This window comes from Ammospiza caudacuta, chromosome 1 (assembly GCF_027887145.1).
Source record: "Ammospiza caudacuta isolate bAmmCau1 chromosome 1, bAmmCau1.pri, whole genome shotgun sequence".
Taxonomy (NCBI): Eukaryota; Metazoa; Chordata; class Aves; order Passeriformes; family Passerellidae; genus Ammospiza; species Ammospiza caudacuta.
Window position 1 is genome coordinate 121,714,272 of NC_080593.1, and position 19,535 is coordinate 121,733,806.

The window sequence follows — 19,535 nt, forward strand, 5'->3', positions numbered from 1 at the left end:
CATCAGTCTAATTGCAACATAACTCTCAATACTCTAGATAAAGGAAATAATTTCATTTTTAACTTCTGCTCATAAAATACAGATTGTTTCCCTGCCACCCCCACTGCCTTTTTCTGTTTATTTTCAAAGATTTAAAGAAAGACTTGCACGCTGCACAGCAGTAGTCAAACAAAAATACCTCATGTTTTCTTAGAAAGCAGCACTTAGAAATATTGCTCAACACCTAAAGCATTAGTGCAGCCTTTCACAGAGCTGTATGCAGTAGATCCCCTGTGAGCAGGCTGGAAGGGGAATGTACATTCTTACTCTGTGTATTTAATATAATATTCAGCCATTATAAAACCTTCACAGGTTTTTACTCTCTCTCTTCCCTGCAATGGAGAGAAATAGCTTATCGGGCAAACACACTCACTATGTTTCTAGGCATTGAAAACACACTCTTGGTTAATTCATAAAACCTGATTTAATGGTTTTCTTGCATTCAGGTTAGCTAAGTTGAAACAATATTTAGCTTAACCATGCCTTGGCCAAAAAATTCTCTGTTATCTACTAATTACAACAGCATTGTAGCTAGCTATGGACATCACACTGGGAAAATACAAACCCCATGACTGAGGAAATGCAGATGAAATTCTGACTCCAAGCCATTTTGACAGTGGGCATTACAAGCACTACTTAATATCTGATACAATAACCAGGCACAAGAGTCATGTGCCTGCAATGAATGATGAATTTACATGTCATTTTAATTTTATGTACATATATTATCTCAGTTGACAGCTTCAAAAAATGCTGTGCTTCTTGTACCCAAATCATCTTGCACAATACGAAATGTCTACACTAAAATTAATCTGGATGCAAGCACTCATAGGAGGAAATATCAGAAGCTAAGTCTCTGAAAACCTAAACTTTGCCTTTGTTTGCTTTTGCGGCATGGTACACGTCGCAGTTATGTCATACCATGTCCACAGCACCTCTGTGCTGCTCAAAAACGTACAAAATTACCACTAATCAAAACAACAATCTGTTTAACTCTTGGCATTTGGAGTATGGTCCTATACCTGATTTACTGCACACTACTCAAACTTTTTTTTGGAAGACAGAACAAGTGATTTCTTTGTGAATTCAATGGTGCAGCTGAGTGCTCCATCAACATAATGGTTAGTCCTACCCTGACCCTATTACTCCTAGCCTAGAATAACAGTGTTATTCCCAGCTTCCTAACTAAAGCATTGACAGCTTTAAGGTCAAAATGATTCTCCAGTTCTGAAGACAACTTTGTCTCCAGTTTGGCATAACTCAGACCTGATTTTTTCACAGCACTTGGCATTACGTTGTGCTTTATATAGCACCTCCAAACCTCAGCCCCCACTGCCTCACCCCCAGCCACCAGTGGTCAGTACTTTTCCAAGCAAGATCCCAAGATCTCAAGTCATCCACAAGACACAGTGAGCAAAGACATAAGAAAAGCCAGGATTGAGCAGCTTACCTAGCATCACCTAGGAAGTCTGCAGCACAGCCAGGAAGGGAGTCCCACTTGCCAGGGCAGCATGCAGCTGTACAGAGCACCAGAATGGCTCCTGCCTTCTGCAATCCCCTGTCTTATCCACCACACACGTCCTGATTTCTGCTGGAAGTGAGGCGGGGTACTCCAGAGAACAGCCTTCTCCAATGCATCAACCAGATTCATTCCCAGAGCAAGTCCATCCTGTGCATGGAACCGAGCAGGAGTCCTGCAGGAAAAAAACCCCAGCACATCAGCATGTGACTTAATACCATTAAATTGAGGGGCTTCCTCACAAGGGGCCAAAAAAAGAGATTTGCTAAGGTAAGTTCAGTTTTGACAATCCCTGACTTGAACACTGCCACACTGGAAAAATGTTTGTATTCACCACTTCTAGAAATAAGAAACTGAGACATCAGATATTGTTACACTGGCACTTACAAAAAAAACAGCAGTTGGTTTGAAATCTTCAGATGAACCATGCAGCTTTTGTGGGAAAGTAATATCAAACTGGTTGCAAACGTGAAATCATTCTCTGCATGGAAATTAGCCATAGGTGATGACTGAAAACATCCTCAAAGAGCTTCTAATGAAATCAAAGAGTGTTTACTTAATATTCAAGATCTCTGGACCTTCCAAAACAAACTTCTCTGCCTGTTTTCCTCAAGCCATATCCTCTGGCCCATGCTGATTGAAGCCCTGGTCCTTCTTCATTCCTATCTTCAGCACCCCCCTGCCAAGTCTCTCCTTACCCTGCTCCCCAAGGATTTTCATCTCTCCCAGCTCAGTCACTTCCAGGCTTGGCTAGCAGTGCCACACTCTCCCTCCTCCCTTCATTTCGCCAATATTAACTCTCACTCTCACACCACGTCTGCCTCCTCTGTTCACAGTCTACAGCATTTTGGGGCCAGGACTGCACTGGGACCACTGACCACACATGTCAATGTCCCATGGGTTTGCTTCTGGCTGTCAGGCACCAGGGTACAAACCCAGCTTCCCTCTCCTCTTCCAGGTCACACAGCTCTCACATGCCAAAGACGCTGTGTGAGAGCTGTCATTTCTTTAAAATGTTAAAGTTTGTTTCGATCTGAGAATTTTGTGGTGCTGACAAAGCTGTGAGTCGCAATCAGCTCTTCTTCCCCAGTGCCCTTCACCAGTGCTTCCCACACTCCAACTCCTAGTTTCTGTTTCAAAGGGAGGGACATGGAGCATTTCCAAAAAAAGACTAGTTTTTATTGTTTTGTTTGTTTGTGGGTTTTTTTTTTTAAATCTACAATGAGAAACAACTTTTTCCACACATGCTCACAGAGAGCAAAATTATTTTGGCAGCAAAAAAAAAAAATGAAGCTGGCAGCAACCGCCTAGCCCCAAAGACTAACAAAGTAAAGTTATAAAAAACTCCAAGGAACATCCTATACTGGGAAGTACCAGGCAGCCTTCCTTACTGCAATTTCTGGCACTCTCTTTTCAGCTTAACTCATTCAGCTCAAGAATTTTCAGCTTAACTCATTCAGTTCACTCCAACAAGAACTGTGCCAATCTTACCACCTGAGTGGTCAAGCTGAGCAGCAGCAGCTGTGGGTGGATGGTGCTGGGGTGAACCCCATGCCATGCAAGCTGCCTTTGCCTTCACCACCAGTTTTGTTGCATGCCTACAGCAATAGAGCAAACAGCATCATCAGTGCGTGGCACATCCAGCATTTCTTCAGATGTTTTCATCCTGGAGGTACCAATGACTGCCTGAAAAGCTACAGCTGCTCAAAAAGTACTTCCAGGCCAGGAAGACCTGAAGTAAAATGGGTTAGCTTCAGTCCCGAATAAAGTCCCACACAGCTAATAGAGATAATTTAAGCAAAACCATTTTACTTTACATTTGCAGTAAATCAGGAGCAGCCCTGTATAAGTTACAAAAGGGAAGGATAACTTCACACAGTGCTATTGCTTTGATCACCTGCCCCTGCCTGGAGTGGAAATAGCCTTCTTAAATGAAATATTGGGAAGCTTCTTCTTTTCCTTTTTTCTATTTAGCTATTTAGCTATTTAGTTATTTATCTCAGCATGAAAAACAAATGCAGCATGCTGTCAATACACAAAGGAAAGAATACATATAAAACAAAAAGGAAAACCTCTCAAAACAGATAACAGTCTTTTAGAGCAAAGTCCAACTTATAGGATTTTATATTGAGCTCATAAGAGCAAACAGGGCAGCAATTTCCCGATGGCTCTTGTAAATATTCTGTACAAATAAGGTGCAGAAAAGGAGACCAGGAAAAGAAAAACATTCACATGCTCACAGACAGATGCTAATTATGACATGGATTAAATGCAATATGACATTTATTTTTAAGAATAATAAGAAATAATTATTTCCAAGGCATGATTAGCCATTCCTGTGAGATCATATTTAGTCTAGAGACATTTGATGCACCTAATTCTTAACAACTATGGCAAAAGAAGTATGGGACCCACATGCACACTCCTAGGACAATTATGTTAATTCTTATGAAAATAAACTGAGAAGCTTCAACCTCAATATTTAAAACAAAATGAGCATTGAAAGCTCACTACCATTTTCCAAAATTACTAATAAATAATTTTATCATATTTTAAATTCAATTTAGCAATGAAACTGGCTATCAAGCATCCATATTAGCTCTATGTACTTTTTTTAAAGTCAGAATAATTATCTGATCACTAGTTACAGTTCAGATGAAAAATATAATTAGGTTGAATGAAACTTCAGTACTTCAATGTACAATCATGGAAACTACACAAAACTTCTTGCTTAAAAAACAAGAGCAGAATTTCATGCACTATTTCATTTGGCAGAGTATAACACATTTGCTGTCAGCAAAGGACTTTTTTCAGTGAAGAAAAAGGAAAGTATCTGAATTCATACAGCACTGCCCAAGTGATTAGAAGTATCAATCACTGCTAGTTGTCTCTCAACTCTAAGCAACTGCAATGGATTTTGTTCCTACAGACCACTATACTGTGTTTCTAAAAACACTTCCGAAACCCAGCAGACCTCCAAAAAGCTATGTGTTTGTTTAACATAAACTAACCTAATTATTTTGTCATCAAAATCAATATTTATGGACTAAAACACTACTTCAAGTAGGAAAGCTTTACTGTAAAACAAATCATAAAACACTGATAATGGATATGCTTGAAAAGGCTCTAGGATTGCACATATTTATATAAGATTTGTGAATGTATAAACACTTGGTTAAATATGTCAGGAAAAAGGTGAGGCTCAGTGCAGTGAACTAAACATCTGAAGACTAAGCTTCTTTAGAATAGTGGATTCCTACAAGGACTTAAGACAGCTGGCTGAAGTATATCAAATATCTTCTTTAACAGCAAAGACTCATCCAAGTCCATAAATTCATTGTTCCTATTTATTCTATTTTTAAAGTAGTTTCCATCATTTTTGAAATGCAAATTATTCCATGAAAACTTTCAACAGCTATTTTTATTGCTAATACAACTATCACAAAGGCACACTACAATGCAAACAGTGTGCTTGCTATGATCAACAACACTGGCATTATTTGGTAAGGGATTCTTCTGTATATTAATAAAACAAATTCTGTCAAAAATTCTGTTAGGGAAGCTGGTCTTTAAATCATCATAAGGAAAATAATTTCCTACAATACTAGAACTTTCAATCATCAGAAATCCCCAAATCATGGTGATTCCTTTTCAATCTCAAGAAGTTTCTCAAAGAATTCTATAATCCTACATAACTATAAAATCCTATGTACTAGCACCAATACAAAAACTACTTCATGCATTGCTCAACATGTATAGTGTAGTTTATTCTTTCATTTCAATCTCTTCAAATAACATGACACAATGAGTTCAGTATAAAACATTATGCAAATTAACAGATTCCCAACATTAAGGTTACTGCTCCACAATACACTGCACACAGCTGCTCACAGCTTGCCTTCACACTGAAAAGTAGATTAAAATGGAATAATTAACTTCTACCTGTATTCCACTGATTTTACTGACTTGGGGCATATTATTAAAAAAAAAAAGTTAGTTACAAATAGTGACAACAGTACCTACAGCTTCCAGCTGCTGTGGCACTGCATCCCTTAGTTTTGTGCCTCACTGTCATATGAAACAAAGCCCTTGCCTTGGTGCTCTGGTTAGAGGAAAAAAGGGGTGGAGTTTCTAGCACTGCCTAATTCCATATCACCACGTCATGGCGGGGACAAGGTTCCAGCAGGAGGAAGCTGAGGCTGGAAGCAGAGGAGGGCGTGTGCAGCTCCCAGGGCCAGCTCGGCTGCCCTTGTCCCTCTCTGCCACCAGCAGTCCCTTCCCCGTTCCTCCAAACCGCAGCATTTCTGGCTTGGTGCTGAAAGACAGCACCAGCCAGCCCCAGAAAAAAGAAAATGGAGCCCACTGGAGCCACATGGAGGCCAAGCCCCATCCATGGCAGCCACAGTAGCCGCTGGAGCTGTGGTTGGAGCCCGAGATGCAGCCAGAACCACCGAGCACCACAGTCCCACTCCCACAGTCAGGCCAAGAGGAAGGGTCCCCTAAGCTGTTTCAAGGCCCTGTCACACCCCACCAGGTTTAGTCTGTTTTTCCACTGTTTTCCAGCTGAGAGGGAAGTAGAGCCAGGAGCATCCCTGCCATGCTGCCTTTGTTTTCCCATCCACCACATGGCTCAGCATGGGGCCAGTTGCCATTCTGCCTTTGGCTGGGAAACCACACTAGGTTCTGTCTTCAGGAAGTGTTTTGGTTTGTCCAGTGGTAAATCCTCTTTTGTGAGTAAAACACTCACTTTATTACATTCCTTTATTAACATTGCTGTGGTTATTGAAATTTTCCAGTAAATTGTGATTCCATTGTATAATCTCTCCTAGTGTTTCCTCCACTACCAGAAGGGAGGGGAGGAAAGGGGGCAGCTTGAGTGGCTTTAATTTTCCCCCTAGGTTTTGAACTAGCATACTCAGAAACCAAGTCACGCACAATGAGCACCCACAACACCAGCCCTCCACTGTTAACCCACCATTACAAGCTCAAGGTAATTCAGTCTCAGTCAAATATTCTTCCAAAGTCAAATTACTTTTCCATTCTTTAGCAAATATTGAGGGAAGCACCAGATGCAAAGAGGCAACGTGTCATAGCTTTGTTGACATCAGGTCACATCCCCCACAGACTTTCTCTTGGGATCTGCAGCAACTTCCAGCACCTCAAGCACTGTTCTGCCTGACTAAAGCTTGGTTATGTCATGAGCACTTCTTTAAGACCACCATTTAAGCTCACCTCACTTCATGTACTCTACAAGAGAATTTGTTTTCCTTAGTCTGTGAACAACAGTGCCAAAATAGCTACAGAGCAAACAGTAAAAAGGTATATAGCAGTATGTAATCCATATGCTGTCTACTAAAATAAATCTACTTATAGTCTGTTGTTTTCAAAACAATGCACCTGAGTCTCAGATTTGTGAATACTGGAAGTCATATACTTAGGTGTGATTTAACTTATTTTATAGTAAATCAGAGTTATAAAAGCAAAATTAAGTACCAGCACAGATACAAGGATATCTTGCATAGAAAGTTAACAAAAAGCCCTTAGAATAAATGCATATACACCTGTAGTATTCTCTGGCCACTGAAGTGGCTCTTAGGATATATCTCAAAGTGAAGATGACTCTTGGCACGCATTTGGCTTTGGTACTGTACCAAAGCAAACCTTGCAAAGTTATCTCTTATTTCTGGCTTGCAGCAGAAATACACTGTGACCCTTTATTTTTGTGAGCAAATCCCCATTTCTGCTACAGGGCTTTATGACTATTAGAAAGTTCTGCTTTAGTTTTCACCAAAGTAATTTTCAGAAATTCAAAACTACATTACATAATTCATACATTTGCCAGAGACACAAAAAATTATCCACAGAAAAAGAGCAGAGAATAAAAAATAGGAGAACTGAGAAATATTATTGCTTCTAAACAAGTAAAAATCCATGTTATGCATAGGTTCCTTAAAAAATAATGAACACTAAACTCTATTAACCTCTGTTATACTGTTTATGCCTAATTTGCGAAATTCTTTGAATAAAATGTCTTTTTTTTACCATACCTTGCTATGCCAACAGTGTGCTTAGCTCCAGAAACTGTAGGTTCTAAGGCTCAAATCCATGACGAGAAGGAGCAGAGAATATTTTCTTACAGATACTGTGTGTGAAATGTGAGTGTGGTGCCTCACTGCTTGACAGCTCTCATTTAATACAGTGATTTCCCCTCTACTGTCTGGGCTACATTTGTAAAACTTAATAATCTCCTTTTTGGTATATCTTTGGAACCCACAAATCATTCCTCTCATGGAAACCACCCCAAACACCATCACATTATTCTGGCAAGAAATGCTTAAAGTGTGCTGTCACACCAGAGTACTGAGCCAACCTAACAGTTCACTATTAAAAAGTTCCCTGCATTCATCCTATGCTGCTCAGTTTATCCTGCCATGCCAAACTATCTCAGTCACTTGTTGATACTTCTCCCTTTGCAGAGACAGATTAACTCTTGCTAGCCCAAAGACCAGGAATCAGGCATGTTCACTGCCAGCTAAGTACATTTGATTAAGCTATACCAGCCCTCTGAAATCTGAGTACTATTGTCAGCTCCTGTCTCTTTCCAACTGAGTTTGAAGAATCTCTGAATACTCCAAACAGCAGTTTCCAAGCTGTAATGCATGGCTGATAGCCTCAATAACTGCTCTGTAATTAATCTGGCAAAACTATACCATACACCAGCATCATAAATGCCTAAATTTCACAAAGTGAGAGCAGTAGCCAGTAAGATAATTTAGTTAGGAGAAAACATCCTCAAAAACTTAGGAAAGCACTTAGCAACAAAGCTGGCCTGTCCCAGGTCCCCATACAAGAACTGAAGAAAGCCCCCAGTACATCAGCCTGCCCCACTCATGGTTTCAGTGGCACTTCTCTCACCTTCAGCCAGTGTGGTGGATACACTTCAAACTCCACACTGCAGCAGTTTCAGAACTTTTTGTAAGTTTTTCAGCAAAGAGGGAAGAAAAATCAACGCTAACTTCAGTATTTTGGTCCAAATTGCGCTGCCTGATTTTGCTTTTTATTTCTTGCCAAGCATAGGTTTTTTTCCCCCTTTAAGCCAAGTCACCACCAACTCACTATGAAACCCATGGAGACAGCTTCTCTATTACAATCTGGTTTTAATGTGAAATGGTTTTAATACTTACCTCCAGTGACAGTTACAACATAGAAACAGAGAATTATTATATATTAATCCTACACATTCCCAAGTCACAAAAGAACATAGAGCATTTAAATACACATTTCAAATTAGAGAAATCTACTTAATTTACTAAGAATAATACTATGCATAAACATTTATATAGATTACATTATATATAAAAATATAAAGTTGAACATTATATAAAACAAAATTGAACATTATCTATAAAAATATAAAACAAACACAACATATATATTTAATTTCTAATGTCTAAAAAAGCTGTCCCAAAAGTGCTACTTAATTCTTCTAAAAATCAAGCCAGTCCCAGTGTTATGACTAAATTTGGTGACTCATCTTTGGTTCCAGGATTTTTCTGCAGATAGCCCCAGAAATAAAAAAACCTGCTGTTGTTTCTGCTCAACACAATTGGAGTTAAGTTGCATCTCTCTCTCAACAAAGAGAGAAAATATTTTATTTGTTTCAAGTATTCATTAAGTGCAAGTGGGATCAAGTGAAAAAGCTGCTACACCTACAGCTCAGTGCAACTGCAGTCCCCAGCTTCCACCAAGGAATGTTCCCATGCAAGGCAGGGCGCAAAGAAATTCTGACTACACATAAATTAAAGGAGGTAAAGAGAGCTTCACACTTTGCTGCAAGGATCGGTCACGCTCACTGCACCTATTCAGAGCACCCTGAACACCCCCATGCCACCTCTCTGTCATTCCCTATTTCACAGACTACTGACCCACCTTATCCACTCCTTCAGTCACATAAGCACCACTCCTCCCTTCAGCCCCTTTTGGGGAAGCTAAGGGCCATTAACATGCCTGCTACCTGACTGGTTTCTAACCAGGCAGGCCAGTTTTACTGCTACCTTAATGACTGCAAAGGAGACAACTGCATTTTCCAGTTTTCTGAGTAGCCACTCCAGGAGGGGACAGGTGGAAACGCTGGTGCACATGCGGATCCATGGCCCTGCACCCTCCCAGCTCTTGCATCACATTGGTGGCTGACACCCCTGCACATGCACAGGGCAGCTGAGCATGCAAACCAACCACCTTTAGATGCAAATGATTTTTTTTTCTTTAAAAAGTGGCCAGCTGGCATGCCTAACTCTATTTCTCCTCTTGCATGACAGCAGGACAGATTCCCATTTCTATCAACAGACTGCAAAAGGTTTTGTAAACCATCCCTTGGTAACACCACGGCTTCCTGCATCACATTTCTTCTAGTTCCTCTTTCACCTCACTTCCCATACCCCTCAAATCCTCATTCCCATCTCTCTTCCTCCTGGGCATGGCACAGGTCTAGCAGAGTGCCAGCTCTGGGAGCTGCACTAGGAGGATGGGCAGAGGCAGTTTGGGATATTACACTGGAAGGTGTTAATGGCCACCATCAAATGGTTCTTTCATCTCTAGGCAATTCCAGAGCTGGGCCTGCTAACCAGATGCAAGGGGCTCCCTCTTCCCCTCATGTCTTCCTTCTGCGTCCCAGACAAACAGAACTGCCATCAACTTGAGTCCAAGGCTCTATAAACCAATTAAGAGGTTTATTTTGATCTTAAAAAGAAGAAAAGGACAGTTTTGCCTTTATAGATGTCAGAAGGAGTTTGCAAACCAACAGGGCAACTCTGAAAGAGACTCTTGTAACAACTCCTGTCTGCTTAAGAGGTGGCTGAAAATATGCAATTTGATTGCTGAAATTTAACAACATTTGAAATCCTCAGAAGTTCTTACCACAATCATATGTATAAAAAAGAATTTTTAAAAGCTTCAAAAACTAGATGAAAAGCATGTAAGATTGGTTAGGTGCTTTCTACTAATTAGTACTGCTTTTATTATACAGGGCAAGAAAATGACAGTTTTTTTCCTAAACTGGCAGTGAACAGCCAATTCAATAAGCTGCGTTTTTGTTTTCTGTGACAGGGCAGTGGAAAAATCTCTTTCATTTATTAGGTCTGCAGAGACCAAAACTGGCTGGGTGTCAAACCTGCTTTATAAAAGCCCAGATCCATTCAGCCATGTGTAGATTCCATAATTCTTTATGACCTGTTCTCAGTATCAGCTTCACAAAAGATGAAACTTTCGTGTCTTCCAGCGAGTGTTAGTGCAACCCTTTATAAAACAAAGCAAAACCTGAACTGACAGTTCAACACAGAAAGGAAAAAAGCCCACCCTTATGGCACTGCCAAATTAAATTAGTTTTAGATATTTTTTTTTCCAGATGAGCTTTGCATAAAGATATAAAATGACGTCCCTTATAATGGTGGATAAGCAAGCTGCATAAATATGTAAATTTTAATAGCTCATTGCTCCATGCCCCACTGCATGCACCTATGCTTATGTGACAGTTTCATCACCTCACTAGTGATTGCAGAGTATCCAGAATTTGTCATGGGGACAGACAGGGCAAGGCCTTAAGCTGAGAGGTTTGATGGCAAACTGAGATAGTAACACAAACTTTTTTTTTAGGAGGATGGGGCTTTCAAGACAGAAGAAAAGTAGGAGGGTGGAATGACTGACTGGCTTTTAACTACAGGAATAGCTAGATGGCTTGGATAAACAGAATAAAACGTGCTGCCCTGTTAGAAACTACCTCTCACGTCAAATCAGGTGCACACTCTATTATATCCAGGGGAAAGGATTAAATTTCATTTATCAGTAAACACACCCAGTATCACATTCTTACATTTTTTACAGCAGAAGCCTATGAATAAAGCACTCATAACACTTTATAATCTCACACTGTGAAACTGAAATAACTAATTAATAATTTTATTCAAGTGAAATATTCTTGGCTGTGCTAGGATTCCTCTGTATCTGTCTATACTGACAGCATTTGCTTGAATTGTCCAATTGTTTCGGCAATGCATTTTTTTATCTATTGCATTCTTTAAGGTAAAAAACTACAAGCTAATTCACAAATGTTTCCCACATTATTAAGTACTGTAAATAATCATTTTACCATTAAACCAAGGAATTCTTGTGAAACATGCAATATGCTTCACATATGCTAGAAGCCTAGTGTCTCATTCCATACCCAGTTTGTAATCTTGCATCTAACACGTATGTAAACATTAGTAGTCTTAACAACACCTTTCCATGCAAGCTACACGTATTTATCAAGACAGATAAAGAGGCACACATGCATATGATTTTCTTCAAAGTTAAATAAAATCTGCAGGGTCTTTAGGTCACCGGAAAATACGTGTGATTTTTATCACCACCACATAAACAGCCTGCTTTAATAGTCCTCTCTTCAGTATGCAGCCTGCAGATCACAGCAGCACAGAGACTCTGAACTTCAGTTTCGCTTTCACAAGAGCACAGGGAATGTTACACAGCACCATTTCTCAAACAGGGAAGGGAATCTGTGCTCCTCACACACAGATTTGCCACAATTCAAACTTCTGTCATAATCTGCTAATGGTTTTAGGGTAAGGAGTGAAAATTTTACAAGTAAACAAACGCAGCATTCATGAATACAACATGGAAACAATTTAGAACTGTTTTAGGAATAGGATGCTCTAATCTGGCTCATTTAACATTTTAGAAATCTGCTGCAAAACATTAAAACTCTAACCTCATCTTTGTTCCTCGTTTGAAGCAGAACAGCTTTGTGATGCCTCTAAAAATAGGGAGGGAGCAGTGGGGGATGGGAAGGGGACTGCATAAGAGGATAAGTGGGAGAATTGATACACCACACTGGCAGTAATTTTAAAAAGACTAGGGACCAGTATTCTTAATACTATGGCTTTCCTAACAAAGTCAAGCACTTTCTCAATTACCAAATAAAAAAGGTCATCCTGTACTTTTTATTTTGTACATGCACACGCGAAGGAAAAAAGGAAAAGTTTTGTTTCATCTATTACCAAAACCATCATTCTGCAGTCAACACTTTTAATGAAATACAGGCCAAAGGATTAGTCAGAACAGATCCATGGAAAACAAAGGAAATCTGTATGAAAATACAGATAACTAAACCACATAACTAAACCCAAAAGAGAATCCTGCTTAAGTACCTCCAAATATTGTCCTACAAGGGTCCCTGCAAGGGCTTCCACTCACCCCAGTTCCACAGCAATTAGCAGCAACTTTAGCAGCCACTGCCCTGAAGATGAGAAAGTATACTAACATCATCATTAAAGCCCTGAATTAAGTATCAAATGTGTCAGCAATATAACCTATGTGTGTTAGAAGTCTTAAGAAAATTATTTTTTTCAGAAAAGGAGCAGTCAGGGATCTGGCAGGGAAGGCTATGGGTGATGGTACAGGGAAGGCAGTTGCTGCTGAGCTGTTGACCAGCTGGAAAGACAAGGTATTTCAAAGCTACAGAGTCACAAACAAGATAAGAAAGCAAACTAATTGTGTCTGTCACAGGAAAACTTGTGATGAGCCAGAGGATGGGCACAAGCATGGAGCATCACAAGAAAGCACTGCAGGCCTGGCCTGGAGAGGCAGAAGCAGCACAACCCAGCACTTTCCATGGCTTAACATTAGGCCCATCTCAGCTGGGGCTTTATGTGAGTAAACATGACTCCAGGAGTTTTTTTCAGAGAGTTATTTTTAAATACCTGACCATATGAGCTTCCTTGGAATTGGAAAAAAGGGGAGGCAAAACTAAACAGTCATTACACATATATTTAAATATAACATTAAAAAAACCACAAAATATTTAAACTTACTAGAAATGTTCGCTTTCATTTTAATTTTAAAGTTGGCAGTGGACCTGGACCAAAAAAAGGTTATATTCTAACTGAGATGAAGCAGTGTGGGTTTTCCAAAACCAGTCTTTAAAACATATAAGAGGGGGGGAAAAAACCTCCCAAACTTGCCCAGAATCTCTCACTTAGAAAGTGGCAATTTGGGTTTGAGCTCTTACTCAGAGATGTGCTAAAATCACTCAGAGCTAGAAGAGCTGAAGTAGGAAAGGAAATAGAAGTAAGTGCACAATAGGAGAATGTGGCTGTACAGAGCTCAGTTAACAACAGCCAGATCAACACATTAGGTCAGGAGGTTTGACACGCAGTTTTCCCAAGAAGCATTTGCACTAATGCCAAAAAAGTCTTTATCTACTTCTCTTTTAAAATATGGACATAAACACATCTGGATCTATGTAAATCATCTCCAAAGATGCAGTAGGATGCCCATAGTCACAAGCAATAAGCATTATCAAGAGAAAAGGCTGAGACCAAGAAAGAAAACAATTACATCTAATGGCATATTTTGGAAATATTGATTCTGTTTGACTGCTGGAAATCTAAAACCAGGATTTTTCCAGCAGTACTTGTTAATATATTTAGAATCAAATTCTGTAACAATACCTAAAAGTACAAAGCAAAAAACTGCTTGAAAACATGCTTTCAGTACACAGAGAGAAGTATCTGTTTATCAATCAACCATCCCCTTCTTTTTAATTGGGATACTTTTACCTGGCACTAGCAATAATGCATGCAAAAATTTGCATAGTTCTGCCACAGTTGTGGTTAATTATCCATTGCTGAAGTTCTCAGCAAAATTATTTGTCAAACAAAATGTCATGACAATGAAACAGCAGAATTTGACAATGGAACAGTAACATTTAAATATTAAAATTACATTACCTTACTCCATATATGACAGTAATTAACAGCCACTGAAAGAATGGGACCTTTTCCTGGCATGCACATTACCTTTCAAGATTACTTAATTGCTTATTCCCTAACATTTCCTTAGTTTTCTAAGCTTGGACTTTTATATAATTACAAGAAACTGGTTTTTTTTATTTCAAGGAAAGTACACTCACCCCACATCTCAGAGTGGAAAACACAGACAGCTAAGCCTTTTCTCAAGTAATAAACTCCCAAAACCCCCCTCAAGCCCACTCCCTCTTCCCCTGAACCCACCAACATAGGAAAAATACCAGAAACAGCCAACCCCAGGTGATAGTGGGTAATACTTATGGGGTTACTAATTCTAATATTTGGATAGTCATTATCTTTTCATTTACTATGTGTACATCTGCATTTCTGGAACAACAAAGCTTCTCTTCACATGGCAAAGCACCATCTGCTGCAGAACAGTTTCCTTTCTGCTACATACACCCCAAACACTTGAGATGATCTGATAACTTACTTCTGGTTTTGCACAATTACTGCAGCTAATGAAGTTTGTGGTTGTTTATTAGAGAGAGAAGGAAGAGCTACAGCAGCTTTAAACCAAAAACTCTGTGATGCTGTATGAATCTTTACTACACTGGCCATTTTAAATGTCCATTTCATTACAAAACAGGAATTTCTTTTAATAAGCTTCTAAAGTTCCTCTCAAAGTACACAACTTTAAAAAAATACTAAAAAAAAAGAAAAACAAATCCCCAGAACGACCATGAGCACTCACACCACATGTACCAGTAATCATCCACAGAGACAGAATAAACCTTTCTATTACATACACATTTGAGTACCAGCAAGTTGTGCACTTACTTGTATTTGCAATATCCCTACACATCCCAGAACCCTTCATTCTAACCAGTGTTTGGGTTAATGGTTGGGGTCAATCACCTTTGAGGTCTTTCTCAACCTAAATGACTCCTATGATCTAAGGTAATGCTTTTTGGGTTCCCTCACCTCAAAGAGCTGATGAAAGGCTAAAGGCAATGAACTGAAAGGGGAATGAAGTAAGACATGAAATATTTACAAGAGAAGATTTGGAGTTCCAACCATAAATTAGCTTTCTTCAAATTTTATTCCTTGGTATTTATAACCAGTTAATAGTTAATTTGGCATGAGTGCAGCTGAGTATCTGCAGGAGACCGAAGCCATTAAAACCATCTGCAGACACCAAGTGGAAGTAAGTGATCCTAGGGCTACTTTCTTTCTGCTATTACCTTTGGATCTTGAAGAGGCAGTGCTGCTTTTTTCCATCCATATAAACCTTCTCAATGTTCAACAGAGTTAAGTTGCAAAACTGAAAGAGGAAAAAGCACCAAAAAACCCCTCACAAAATCACTTCACCCCATCAAAACCAGGTTTCACGTGACAATAAGGGTTCTGATCTTGCTCACTTTGTTTCCACACTAGGGTACCCCAAAAACCCCCACACAACTACAGCACAGCAATAGAAAATCAAGCTCTTGAGTTAGGACCTAACTGAGCTTGCCTGAGGAAAGCAGTTTCCTCACATGGATGAATTATAATGCATCTAACCACACAAATTCCAACTGTGCTGCCCTCTGCACTCCACCACAGTATTCCTGCATTCGATGTTTGCCTTACTTCCATTGCCCATTGCATGACTGCACGCACCACTTGGTGCAGCACTCAGAAATGCTCAGTGTCCAGTATTATTTTCATAAAGGAACTTTCTATGAAGTTCACAAGTAAGCTGACCTGCTTCACTTACAGTATCATTTGTGTTTAGGATCAGCATTTAGGATCAGCTGTCAACATGAGCAACAGGCAGCATCTAAAGGGAGGTGATTATTATGGAAACTAAGGCCTTTCTTTTCCACAGTACTTAGGAAATACATTCATTTAAATATTCAAACCACGTAATCTCCTGACTCAAAGTACAGCTTCTCCTTGAGAAGACTGAGCACTCAGCATTTTTGCAAATCAGACTGAAGCTGAGCACATGCAATCAAGATGAATACTCGGTGCCGACCTCCAAAAAAAGCTGAACGACATGCAAGCGTCACGTGGGGGGCTGGTGGCAGAGCCCAGCACACAATTCTGTTCTTTACAGCTGCCTCGGTCAGAAGATTATTTGTTTGACTGCAATCCTTGCCCAATTCAGCTGTAGGCAGACACCTACCACAAAAACCTGGTGAAGATGGAAACTGAAAATCAGATTTTATATTCATATTGAGATCTGTCAGCATATCCAACAGTTTGGTTTTAAATATCACATTCTCCAACTTTTGCCCCTTTTATCAGCTTTAGAGGCCACAATTTTTTATTCATTAAATTTTATTTTCTATATATGCACATTTCTACATATTTATATATCTCATATAAAAACAGGTTTCTATGTTTTATATATCTATAAAAGACTACAGCCAAAATGTTATTGAAATATTAGTCAATCAGACTTGGGGATGGGGGCATAAGGGAGCCAATTCTATAATTTAAACAAATTGAATGTGAAAGAATGAAGTACTAATTTTGGAGAAAAAAGGTCATTTGATGAAAAATTTTTGAATTAAATGTGAAATACATTAAAAATATACTGCTAATGCAACTCTGCTTTTTTGGCATCATATTTGTTGCTGAACTGCTCATTCATGAACTACTAGCATGAGCTTGAATACAAATGCAATATTTAAATTACACAGCCCCAATTCAAGCTGTCTGTGAAATAAAATATTTCAAAAAGCCAGGTGTTGATCCTGCTGGGGAACTCACATGATAGCATCTGACACCTTTCCTTTTGGGTTCCCTTCGAAGGACACTCGCATTATTTATGTGTGTAGTGAGCAAACACCTGATCCCATTACAGAGAAGAGATTAACAAACCAGAAGATCTGTTGTGATCTATTGCTCTCTCTCTGTAGGTATTTCACTGAGCAGAATGACTGGAAGAAACATGAGCAAAAAGTGATAGTACATTTATTTTTTTTAAACTAGAATTACAGAGCTTGTTTGAGGAGAAGGAAGTCCTGATTCCTACTCCTTCAGCCCAAGTCTGTTTCTATTTTGGTTTTCTGGGGGCTTTTTTGGTGGCTCTGGATCAAAATAACAAACAAAGACTATTTTTCAAAATTCATAAGGGAACATTGTACTGCCCTTGCAGCTACTGCTGGGGAAGAGGGACTGGACAGCAACCTTCATCACCTGAAGTATCCCTGAGTTTTCTTTCTGGAACATACTGTATCTTAGCATGTAACATGAAAGTTACTTATCATTCCTCTCCCCCCAAAAAATCAGATATGATCTTGTCAAATAAACCATATTGGTTAGTTTTAATTGTATTGCTGTGCTTCAACTCCTGGTTAATCAAGACCTTGGTCAGCCTTTACAAGATTTTATCTAAGACTGCAGTTATTCTGTTAGGACTAGAATAAGTAACATCCTGCCCAAAACAATATTAAACTTCTTCTCAGTATATCTAAATTTTCCACATGTGTCAAGTTTAGGTGTGAGTGTGGGGCTGCTCAATAAAAAAGAAAAATCTACATTACCAGTCTGGATAACTCTGCAGGTAAGCCCATGAAGTTATGGATAGAAGTTGACAAACTAACCCAGTGTGTTCAACTACTTTGCCGTTTCATATCCTGCTGAGCCAGAACAGGAAAGGCAAGTGTTTCATCATCAGCTCAAGAGCTCAAAACATGTGAGTAATAATTTTTTTTTAAACAAAAATACAAGAGAAATAGACTTTTCTTTTTCTGTGTTGTTAATTGCAAAGCCACAGTTTTCTCCTTGGGTTGCTTTGCTTTCTCCTTTGTTACTTTCTACTATTACAAGCTTCTGATTTAGATCTGGCTTCTCCTCCCATCCTGCCTTGCTTTGATTTGTTTCCTATCATTCCCAAGGGCCTTAATTCTCTCCACAATATTCATAGTTTTCAATCAATTTTAATCTGTGGTGTTGGTGTCTTATTGAGACTTTTTCAAGTCTTTTTTTTTTCAAATCACATGGGTTATCATTTGTGTATTTCACACTTTTTGTAGTGTAAAATACAAATACACACAATTTACGTGCATACTTTTTGTCCACCCCTAACTAGTCCAGACTTGATCATGTCTTGAAACTTGCAGCATTTTTTTTTTGTCGTGTGCTCAATCATCCTTTTTATTTCAAACAATGAGATAAAATGCCTTTTTTCTCAAAGCACAACACCTTCCATAAGGACATTGCCATCTCCATATTTATGCCCAAAGTAATGATACTACCAGAGGGAAACTTAGTATGTATTCCTCAGTTTATAATCTCCCATGGCATCCTCCCTTTCTCCCCTTCTTCATCTCTTGGGAGGGTCAACCACTCTCTATATCTAGAGTGTGACTTTAGCATATCTTCACCTTGCACTCTGTTAGAAACATTTAGAATCATCTCCCACAGGGTTGTCTTGAAAAATCCCAACTAATTAATGACATCATTTCTAACAAAGTCAGATTCCCTCAAAAGTCTGTTTCAGTTTTCCTATCATAAATCTGCATCTGAAGTGGGAAATGTAATTGCTCACTCTCCTAACAAAAGTGAAGGCTTTTCTAAAAAACCTAATCAGTGAATACATTTTTTCCTTTGCTATATATTTATAACCTTGATCAGATGTCAATATGCTGGAAACAGCAGTCTAAAAAGTCCACAATGATTTCCCAAGAGACTTCTTAACTTGATTCTTGCCTCACTTTCATCTAGCAGCCTTTTGGGGAAGTAAGTTCACTTCATTCACCATCATCTTCATTTCACTGGAGTGGAAAGTGAACTGAATGGAACCAGGAAGATTCCAACCACAAAGAAAAAGAAATATACTTCAAATGAGAAGCAGAAGGTGGCAGAAACTATGGACTACAAGCGTTTTGCAGCAAAAGTCAATCTCAGCTGTACTCAAACCAGCACAGCTGTGGAATTACCATCTGCATACCAGCACGCATGACACGACAACTTCATCACTTTGCTCAAATTAAAGTCCAGCATCACTGAAGTCCTCCTAAATTAATTTGTTTTCAAAGACACGTTAAATCTCTAAATTATGTCAACACTCATTGCAGAACATGATCACAACTCCATTTAAAAAGTGGCTGGCTTATTTTGCTGATGACATCACCTAGGAAGGAAGGTGCTTTGCATTAGCGTGGCTGGCACCCTGCATCTCT

General features: G+C 39.2%; 1 protein-coding gene across 1 annotated transcript in view; it reads right to left on the minus strand.

The window, feature by feature from the left end:
• NCOA2 (nuclear receptor coactivator 2) overlaps nt 1-19,535 on the minus strand; it is a 188,564-nt gene that overhangs the window by 117,599 nt on the left and 51,430 nt on the right. The window contains exon 3 of the mRNA XM_058822034.1: nt 1,490-1,733. The gene's annotated coding sequence lies outside the window, so the exon portion shown is untranslated. The remainder of the gene's footprint in view (nt 1-1,489; nt 1,734-19,535) is intronic.